The sequence below is a fragment of the Myotis yumanensis genome, unplaced genomic scaffold, assembly GCF_028538775.1.
Source record: "Myotis yumanensis isolate MYYU_CA2020_CCGP unplaced genomic scaffold, mMyoYum1.0.hap1 SCAF_6, whole genome shotgun sequence".
Taxonomy (NCBI): Eukaryota; Metazoa; Chordata; class Mammalia; order Chiroptera; family Vespertilionidae; genus Myotis; species Myotis yumanensis.
The window spans coordinates 91,928,566-91,939,405 of NW_027223757.1; the positions used below are offsets into that span (position 1 = coordinate 91,928,566).

At 51.8% G+C, this 10,840-nt stretch overlaps 1 pseudogene; it reads right to left on the reverse strand.

Annotated features, from left to right (window-relative positions):
* Positions 1-350: 350 nt before the first annotated feature.
* LOC139012944 (peptidyl-prolyl cis-trans isomerase G-like) lies at positions 351-7,489 on the reverse strand (annotated as a pseudogene).
* Between the last annotated feature and the right edge of the window lie 3,351 nt (positions 7,490-10,840).

The window sequence follows — 10,840 nt, forward strand, 5'->3', positions numbered from 1 at the left end:
TCTCCTCCCTGGGCTCCGTGACCTCCCCCTTGTCCTGCTCTCCTGCTCTGTGCCCACCTTGTCCTGCTCTCCTGCTCTGTGTCTATGGCACTCCTGGCATCTGCTGCCAGCACACCGTCTGCTCCTGTCCCCACGTCTGCTGTGTTCCTTGCTCTGTTGTTGTAGCTGGGTCTGCCTTTAGCTGCAGCACGTTCTCTGTTCCGAGACCACGCGGCTCTCCTTTTTCTTACTGTTATTACGCTCATGCTCATTGCTTTTGCCTCTAACCGTCTGGACGCGAGTGTGACATGCGGGTCTAGACTTCCACTCCTTTCCCGGCCTTCCCCTTGAGAATCAGCACTTCCTTTCCCTTAGCAGTCGCAGGACCTTTCCTTTACCCCTGACCTCGTCCTCTTTTCTTCACGCCCATCATGCTTCGTATCTCTCCTTACTCTTTAACTTCTCTCTGCTTTTACTCCTACTTTTAGTTTTGCCCCTTTTCTTCACCTTGTTTTCATTATACTTACCTTTTTTGTCCTCCTGAATTTCTTCTGATGTCTCTCTCTTTGCTGTGAGATTTATGGTCTTTATTTTTTTTTATTTTCTTTTTTACTTTTCCTGTTTGAACTCTCAGACCCTGTGATCAGTTATTTTTCTCTTTTGCTCTCACTGGGCTTCTTTGGGTTTTTTTTAATTTCATTTAACTCACTCTTATCCCCTTTACCCATCTTTCACCACGTGATACTCTCTCATTCTTTGAGCTCTTTGCATCTCTGGGCTCCAATGTGGAGGAGTCTCACTATGTTTCAAGAAATCCCTTGAGCTGGAGCTGGATGGAGTTGGGTAGCACCTTGGTCCTCTCCTTGAATTTTCCTGCAGACCCAGTACTGAACGTCGCCCCTGGCATGAAGCAGGCTGGGAGTTGGGTGGCTGCTCTGTCTCTGCTTTTCCGTTCCTTTTCACCAGCTTTAGGAGGGCGTTTTCTCATTAGAAATCTGTTTTCAGGTCTGGGGGTCCCTTCTGGACGGACAAAAGACTGGGGTTGTGCGTCAAGATCCTCAGCCTTGTCCTAGCCGGTTAGGCTCAGTGGATAGAGCATCGGCCCGCAGACTGAGGGGTCCTGGGTTCGATTCTGGTCAAGAGCACACACCTCAGTCGCAGGCTCGATCCCTGGCCCTGGTTGGGGTGCATGTGGGAGGCAACCAAACGATATGTTTCTCTCACAGCGATGCTTCTCTCTCTCTGCCTCTCCTCCCTCTCTTCCACTTTCTCTTTAAAAATCAATGGAAAAATATCCTCGGGTGAGGATGAGCAAGAACAACAAAACGAACTAAAAAGGTTCTTAGCTTCCCTTTCACTAGATGCACTGCTCTTGCTTTTCTTTCGCTTCTTCTTTTCTTTCTTGTGTTTTCAGAATTCTTGTGTTTCTTTTTTCTTTCTGTCTTTCTTTTTTTTTAATTTAAGGCATTATTTTTTATTTTTATGTTTTAAATATATTTTTATTGATTTCAGAGAGGAAGGGAGAGGGAGAGATAGAAACAATGATGAGAGAGAATCATTGATCGGCTGCCTCCTTCACGCCCCCTACTGGGGATCGAGCCTGCAACCCAAGCATGTGCCCTGGACTGGAATTGAACCTGGGACCCCTCAGTCCACAGGCCGACACTCTATCCACTGAGCCAAACCAGCTAGGGCTCGTTCTTTCTTTCCTTCTTTCTTCCTTTCTTTCTTCCTTCCTTCCTTCCTTCCTTCCTTCCTTCCTTCCTTCCTTCCTTCCTTCCTTCCTTCTTTTTTTCTTTCTTTCTTTCTTTCTTTCTTTCTTTCTTTCTTTCTTTCTTTCTTTCTTTCTTTCTTTCTTTCTTCTTTCTCTTTCATTTCTCTTCAGAAGTACCTTCAGAATCAGAAGAATTGGAAGAAGGTTGAGAACCGCTTGAGCTATCTGAGTCACTGATGAGGGGGAGGAGGATTTATGCCTTTTCTTTTCTCCTTTCTTAGCTTTAGATTTGGGGACCACCCTCCACAACAGTGTCCATGCCTCAGCACATGGTTTGCTGGTTGCGTTGTTTTCTGGTTTGCTACCTCCCTCCCAACGTCTTGACCGGAAACCACGTGCCCAGAGACAACACCATGAGGAGTTGGTTTTCTTGTTATGAAGAACTGTGACCCATTTGTACCCTTTCCTCTGTTGGCTGTGGACCAGAGAAATTCTTTGTTGTGTTTAACAACAAAACTCTCAACTTCAAAAAAAAAATCCTCCATAAATAGAGTCTCCTCCTCACCCACTTCCTTCGCTGAAGTCTCCACTCTGAACCATGAACTCTGACAGCCCATGAGGCAGTGGCTTCTGAGTTGATTGGTTTCCTGTCCCCTTCCACTTGTACTGACAATGGCACACATCAGAAAATAACTCAAACAACTCTCCCAGCCGGTTCATTATTAATGGCCATGTCAAAAAAACATCGTGGCTCGGCAGGTGTGGCTCAGTGGTTGAGCATTGACCCATGAACCAGGAGGTCACAGTTCAATTCCCAGTCAGGGCACATGCCCGGGTTGCGGGCTCCATCCCCTGTAGGGCGCAGCCGATCAAAGATTCTCTTCATTTATGTTTCCATCTGCCTCTCCCTTCCCCTTCCTCTCTCTGAAATCAATAAACACATATTAACAAGACAAACAAGACAAAATAGACATCGTGGATGCCGAAGCTTCATTGCCGGGGCTCCAAGCTTTCAATCTTTAAACAGAGAAAAGTCAAGGACCAACGAATCCAGTCCTTTCGGCTCCGCACAGTACAGGCTCCTCCTCCCAGGTCCGGCCCTTTGACGCCCTTCAAACCCACCGCTGCCAGCAAAGGCCCCAAAGCCCACTCCCCACCGCCTCCCCCACCGTGCAGACCTGTGTCTAGAGCCCACACTAGACCATTTCTCATTTCTTAGCTTGCCTCTTCTTAGTCATGCGACCTGGGCAAGCAATTTAACCTTGTTGTTTTTGTAAATGTGGAACCATTAGAGAGGTCATGGCAGGCATTTGCCACTCCCCCGAAATATTTCAGCAGGTCTCTACCAAGAGCTGGGACAGTTCCTGCTATGACCTCCTCGCCCTTGTCAACTCGGGAGATTTGACATTGACACAATATTATCCCTAATACAGTTTCTTTCCAAATGTGCCTGTCTCCAAACCGTTGTTTTCAATATGGAGTCCAATGAAGGACCATACATTGTATTAGTTATAATGTTTTAAAAACGTTTTATTGAACTATAATTTACATACCATAAAATTCACCCTTTTAAAGTGTAAATGCCAGTGGTGCTTCAGTATAATCACCGAATTGTGCAACTGTCACTACTTTCTAACTCCAGAAAATTTTCATCAACCCAAACAGAAACCCGGTGCTCGTTAGCAGTCGCTCCCCATTTCCCGCTCCTCAGCCCATAGCAGCCACTAAACTGTTTTCTGTCTCGATGGCTTTGCCTGTTCTGGGCACTTCATACAATGGAGTCACACAATCTGTGGCCCTTCGTGCCTGGCTTCGTTCACTTAGCATAGTGTTTCCATGAGTCATCCATGTTGCATGCAGCATGTATGGAAACCTCATTTCTTTTTATGGCTAAATAATATTCCATCGTATGGATATGCCGCATCTTGTCTACCCACTCGTCAGTTAATGGACATCGGGTTCGTCCCACTTGGGGGCTTTAGGAACAATCCTGTGGTGGCAGTGTGGACATTTTGGGGTCCAGGCTGTTATTTTGCAGAATGCCTCTCCGCTTGGACTGCCCGATTGTTTTCCTTACAATGAGTTTCAGGTTCACGGAACCGGTTTTCATAGCCTCACAAGCGGCTTTGTCTTTCTGCTGAGCCCAGCCATGGCCCCCATCTCTTCCCAGCTGTCGCCGGCAGGTGGACCAGCCCGTGCGGCCAGAGCTCCGGGCCGCCCCAACAAAGTGGTGCTGTGCTCATTCGCCGCCCCCCGCCCTGGCCGCTGCCCTCCCTGCCCCGTGGGCACAGCGCCTCAGAGCTATTTCAGGCCCCTTCGTGGTCGACCTGGCCTGGGAAAATCTGAGGTCCTGGCTGCTGCACACAACTGCCTGCCTCAGAGGCCCGAAGGTCGCTCCCTGGGCTTGGCTCCATCGGTCGGTGGCCTACCTGGCCCCTTCTTCTGATTCCACCGACCCCCAGCAGTCCACCCCTGGCAGCCGAGGGAGGGAGCAGAATACGCATCCCTGGGATGGGCTTCCTGTTGACAAACGCAGGCTTGTGGCACTGGGTGTGGTGAAGGCTCAAAAGAGCATCTATCTAAAATTGGGCCCGTTCTGCTCAATGGATTGGGAGCACGTGTGTCTTTGAGTCATTGCTGTTTTCTTCGTGTGGGCAGAAACAACCCTTTCCCCTGCTGGCTTCCTCTGCGCAGCCCCAGGCGTCCCACGGGATGAATCCCGCCGGCTTCCCGGACCTCTTGCCCTGATGAACAGCTCGGCTTTCCTGGCAAAGCCTGCAGGGTGGCCGGGGCTGCCGCGCCATGGCTGTTTGTTTGTTTGTGAGAGCAGAAGGAGACAAGGCTCTGGAGACTTTCTGGCCTGCTGTGTGGCTTTGAACAAGTCCCTTGACCACTCTGTGCTCCTGTTTTCCCAGCTGGAAATGAGAGAACGGATGACACCATTCTCTGTGGCATTTACCCGCAGACTGAGGTTTGTTTATGGGTGACACAATGGAACAAGTAACTCAGATGGAGGGACCTCCTTCCTTGGAGGTGCAGGCATGTACCAGTAGGTCAGGTCCCCTTTGGGCCTTCCTGGCAGATGGAGAGGTGATTGGGGAAAGAGCTTAAACTTTGGAGCCAGACATTCCCAAGGTCAAAACAGGTCTCTCTGCGTCTTACTAGTTGTGTGGCCCCGGGCAAGGTCACCTCTCAGACTCCTTGTGCAATGGGGACGACAGCAGCCTTTTCAGGATTTGAGGGAGAGATTGAAGGAGGTCTTACCTCTGAAGTGTTGGGGATGGTTTCTGGAATGTAGGTGCTCAGTAAACCACTGATATGGACAAAGTGCAGCCAAACAGGGCAGCAGTGGAATAGCTCCTTGCAATATGTCCAAACCCTCACTCTCGCTGTAGGTATGTTCTCATGCTAGGGTTTGAGACAGGTGGTTGAGTGTCGGGTGAACATCCTGAACATTTTACTGCAGAATCTTCCCTGGAAATGAAGGTCCCCCTAGCTCTCTTCTTGGTCAGCCCAGTTTTCACCCCCTTGGAAAACAGAACCAACCGAAATGGGTTTCAAAAGGTCCCCATTCAGCTCAAGGGAAGCCTGGAGGTTGAATTGCTGCAGGGTGAGCTGTGAACCCACCTGTGGGGCCCGGCTCTCTGGGAGGCTTGTGGGTTCCGGCCTCCCCGGTGGCAGGGCTCTGCATGGGCCACCCAGGGGGTGAGATTTCAAGACTGCCCAGCCACAAATCCTCCCTGTCTTGTGGGCTCATTCCTGATAGTCCTCGAAGCCCATTGACTTAAAGCTTTGATCCCTGCTGGAGAGAGATGCCCCTGGGAAAAGATATCATTTAATCCTCTTCAATCATGTAGCCCTCAGTGTCTGTGACTGTAGCAACATATGCTGGTTGTCCCTGTGTCATTTCTCTCCGCCTTCATTTGTAATAGAACCCCAAGTTCTGGCTGCCCAGTTAGAGCAGGGTTTCTCCACTGAGGCTGTTAAACGTTTGGGGCTGGATAAGTCTTCCTTGTGGAGGGCTGTCCTGTGCACTGTGAGACATTCGGCAGCATCCCTGGCCTCCACCCATCACCACCCTCCCGGTTGTACCCAAAAATGGCTCTAGACATTGTCAGTGTCCCCTGGGAGTGGGGGCGAGATCTCCCCTGGTTGAGGACTAGTGAGCCAGAGACGACCTTCCCCAGCCTCCCTTGCAGCTAGACGTGGCCACGTAACGAAGTTCTGGCCCGAGGCACGTGACTTCAAACACGCAGGTGTGTCCGTGTGGGCAACTCCCAGGTTCCCTTAAAGCAGTGGTTCTCAACCTGTGGGTCGTGACCCCTTTGGCGGTCAAACGACCCTTTCACAGGGGTCGCCTAAGACCATCCTGCATATCAGATATTTACATTACGATTCATCACAGTAGCAACATTACAGTTATGAAGTAGCAACAAAAATAATTTTATGGTTGGGTCACAACATGAGGAACTGTATTTAAAGGGCCAGAAGGTTGAGAACCACTGCAAGGGGGGCACGTCCTGCTACTTCTTCTCTTTCCTTCCCACGGGCTGGAATGTGGACACAGCGCCAGGTGGCAGAGCAGCTTCGGAGGAGCCTGGGCGCCTGGCACTGCTGCATGCACTTAAACTGCTGTATCAGAGGGAATTACCCTTCTATTTGGAGACACCACCATTTTGGCCTTTGTCACATGGACCCTCGAGGTGAGAAAGAAAAGGGAGCCTCCCGTGGTTGAGCCTTTGTGATTTCAGCAGCCAAACGCTCTCCTAATTAATGAGTTTATCACCTCCTTTCCTGACTGCAGGGTCTGAAACAAGAAGCAAGGAGAACATGTTTATGCCATAAACAGAGGAACGAGTGACTAAAGCTGCCTCATAGGAGCCCCTTCTGAGTTCTCGGCACTGTGCACACTGCTCTCTCGTAATTCTCTGAGTCACTCCACAGGAGAGGGCTGAGGATCCCTGTGCTTCCAGAAGGGGAGGCCGAGGCTCAGAGAGGCTGAGTGACTTGTCCACATTGCACAGCCAGCAAGGGGCCGTGCTGCTCCTCTGATGGAGAGACCAGCAACCGTGAGGCTCCAAGCATGCCAGTGCCCTTGGGATGACCTGTCCCTGGGCGCCCTGCTCCTACGTCCACCCCAACACGTCTCTCCTCCCCTCGCACCTCAGGTCCAGCCTCACTCACCTCGTGGTCCTCAAAGAGCTAAGACTCTAGCCCGGCCAGAAAGTGCATAGGTTGAGCCTCGACCTATGAACCAGGAGGTCATGGTTCAATTCTGGTCAGGGCACATGCCTGGGTTGCAGGCTCGATCCTCAGTGGGGGGCGTGCAGGAAGCAGTTGATCAATGATTCTCTCTCATCATTGATGTTTCTAGCTCTCTCTCCCTCTTCCTTACTTTCTGAAATCAATAAAAATATATTTAAAAGAAGAGCTAAGATTCTAAGAGGAAGCTAAGAAGAAGTTGAATCTAGAACATATAACAAGACACTGTGTTTGGGGATCGTCTATAGCAGTGATGACGAACCTTTTGAGCTCAGCGTGTCAGCATTTTGAAAAACCCTAACTTAACTCTGGTGCCGTGTCACATATAGAAATTTTTTGATATTTGCAACCATAGTAAAACAAAGACTTATATTTTTGATATTTATTTTATATATTTAAATGCCATTTAACAAAGAAAAATCAACCAAAAAAATGAGTTTGCGTGTCACCTCATAGGTTCGCCATCACCGGTCCATAGAACAGGTCCCCTGAGGCCTCCAGCAGGCCCTGGGCTTTCTCGGAATGCCAGCTCATGGTCCCCGTGGTCTGAGCAGGTCATGGCTAGGAAGAGCAATGCACTTACTGCCTGAACAGCACACCGAGGTCCCATGGCTGGAAAGAAAGACCAGGCTCTGTCTTCCAGCCCACGTGCCTGGGGAGGGGGCTGGAGGTGGGAATCACCCTCTGTCTTGTTCTGGGAGCGCCTCCCCAGCCCCCCACTCCCAAGACCCCCTCCAGAGAACAAGGGCCCCTTCAGGACAGATGGCTCCTTCCTCAGGAGCTCAGGGCATCTGCAGAACCAGAGGACCAGCTGGCACCTCAGGACCCCTCTTGACCGCCCCACCGTGGGGGCACCCATCAGTCCACCATGTCCAGGTACTGCCCGCTGATCAGTGGGCTTGGATGTCTGGACAAGAGGCCCAGCTAGGAGCACACACTTTGCCAGAACAGCCTTTCTCTGTCCCAGGAAAGGGAGGGTGGGGATAGCAGTTATTTAACCCTCACACCACTCATGAGTTTGATTCTGGTGTCACCCTATTCATTAACCAGGGGATCTCGACGCCATTTTTCAGGGCAAAATGCATCCACAGAAGCACCGCCTGCACTGTGAGGCCTTGAGCAGGTCAGTTCGCCCAACGAGTGTCCCCTGGGCTGCGAGGCCCATGGAGCCACCTGCTCAGAGAGGCTGCAGGCATGGCCGGGCTGTGCTGCGGGTCCTCCCTCCTCCGCCAGCCAGCTGGTGCAGACACAGGGTCCTCCTGGGACAGGGCATCATTCTTCCACATTTGCGTTGTCCTCTCTGCTCCCCTTTCCCTCACTGACCACCCCCCGCTTTGCACAGCCTGCAGGGGGTCTGGCCAGTACAGACAAGGTCCCAGCTCTAGTCTGCCTCTCACCAGCTGTGTGACCCAGGCAAACCCCTTCCCCTCTCTGGGCCTCAGGAGAGAGTCAGGTGGAGCTGTCCCTTTGAGCACAAACGTCCTGTGATCAAAGGCCAGCGGAAGGCCTGCAGGATCCAGACGGGACGCTCACCCAGCTCAGCTGCCCGTGCTAATGGCTTTGGCGAAAGGAGCCCCCTGGCCTGCAAGCGGCTTTATCCAAACGCGTTCCAGCTCACTTAGATTACGCTTCCCTCTGCTGAACTTCAAAAGGGGCACAGGGTCCTCTGCACACAATTGCCCGAGGAACGTCAACACGGCCGGTCAGGCTTGAGGGGTCACCTCGCTGCAGCAGGCGGGCTTTCACGGACCCTGGATGGAGAGAGAAAGAGGAGACAGCTGGCGCTCACGTGGTTGCGCCTTTGTGATTTTCACATGGTTCTCGTCTTCCCCTGGTCTCCAGCTCAGATCCCAAAGACAGTCCTGATGGGGCAGCAGGACAGGCCGCCTCTGATAGGGTGAAATATAATCCGAGGGCCGCAGGCCTCACGCTCGGAGCCGGAGAACAAAGCAAAGCTATGAGTGGCTGCCGGTGGGGGAAGCGTGCCGGCAGCTTTGGGGGTGGAAAGCGGACTTGGGTTTCAGTTGATGATAAAAGTTACTCGTGTGATGTGGCTTCCAGAGACACTAACGCGTGGGTGATGCGTTCAGAGAAATATAGCATGACCTTGAAGAAGAGCAAGAATATTAACTGTTACCATTTATAAGTGCTTACTGCATTAGGCTCTGTACCTAGCCAGCTATATGGATTATCTCATCTGATCCTCACAATACCTGAAGTAAGCTCTATCATGCTCTCCCTATATTTCTGATGAGCAAATTGAAGTTCAGAGAGGTTAAGTGACTTGCCCAAGGCCACACAGCAGATAAAAGGCAGAAGTGGGCTTCAACCTTGGGTCTCTCTACCTATTCTGCCACCAAAACAGTATCATGTGAGGAACAATCGAAAGAGCAGTGGTTGTGAGTCTTCAACTATTTGAAGGATGTGGGGGGTGGGGGAAGGGGAATCGGCCACGCCCTGCATTGCGTTGTTGGCAGGAACCAAGGCCAAAGAGTGAGAGGGAACTATTTCTACTCGACACAAGGAAGACGTTTCTGACAGCCAGCTGTCTGAAGGCCACGCGCAGCCTCAGGAGTGGCTTCTTTGACCGTGGGGTGTTTATGTGTAGCCACGGGCAGGGAGGCAGGCAAGTGGGTTCTGTAGGTGGCTGACTGCAGAGCCCCGCTGCTAACCCTGAGGTGTGGGCAGATTCAAGGGCAGAGGGACCAGGTGGAGCAGATGCACTTTAGTCTCTGGCATTCAAAAAGTCTCTTCATGGAACGGATTCCTCCAGGAGGCACTGGCGGGAACCCGTCCTGGTGGCTTCAGGCCAAGCAAGCACCAATCCGGCTTGAAAGAACTCTGGTCTCAGGGTCAGGAGACCTGGTTTCTGGCTTCAACTTACAGCCCTGTGCCCTCGGGCAAGTCACTGCCTTCTGGGGACCCCAGTGTCCTCACTGGTCAACAGGAGCGAGGACGGAATCAGCTCTGTGGTCCTGAAACATGAACAGATGCTACAGAGGCAGTTGCGGCACAGACAACCCTGACCGTCTGGGAGGTGAGGCTGGAGAAAGGCCGGCGGCAGCCTTCCTTCCGAGAAGAGGAGCCTCAGGGGTGGGCCATGGCGGTTCTGGCTGGGAGGTTAGAACTCAGGAGCTGGGCTGGCGGCCCAAATGCAAAGCCAGTTCTTGCATTTTTATCGCAGAGAAGGTGGTAGGTTAATTCTCTGCAGACAAAACAAACATCCCAGGTGGGTTGTTGGAGGTGGGTTTTGTGTGTGGAGCTGGCGCCACTGCCGTGCCCTTCCTGCACTGAGACAGGCCGGACTCAGAGCCCTCGGGGCAGAGGGAGTGGTCGGTGCGAAGGGAAGAGGCAGCCGGCAGCTTCCGGGCGAGCTGTCCTTGCTTTGCAGGTAACGTCCCTGACGGCCTTTGTTTTTGTGAATGAGGAGGAGCTCCGGTGTCTGCTTTTCTTAAATTCTCACCCGAAGATAGTTCTCCATTGATTTTTAGGCGGGGAGGGGAGAGACATCGATGTGAGAGAGACACATCGATTGGTTGCCTCTGGCTTACGCCCTGACCAGGGCTGGGAATCCAGCCTGCAACTGAGGTGTGTGCGCTTGACAGGAATCGAACCCTAGACCCTTCAGTCTGCGAGCCAAGGCTCTATCCACTGAGCCAAACCGGCCAGGGCTGGTGTCTGCATTTTGAATTGAGGAAAACCTGGGCTCAAACCCCAACGCTGTCACCCGCTAGCTGGGGGAATTTGAGCAATTCACCTGGCCGAGGCGTCCATTTATCATCCAGATGGGGTGCTTTCAAGACTGGAGGGGAAGCTATTATTAATTATGCAGGGACAACAGCATAAACGGAGACTATGTGGGGCACACTAGGATATAGGTCACCC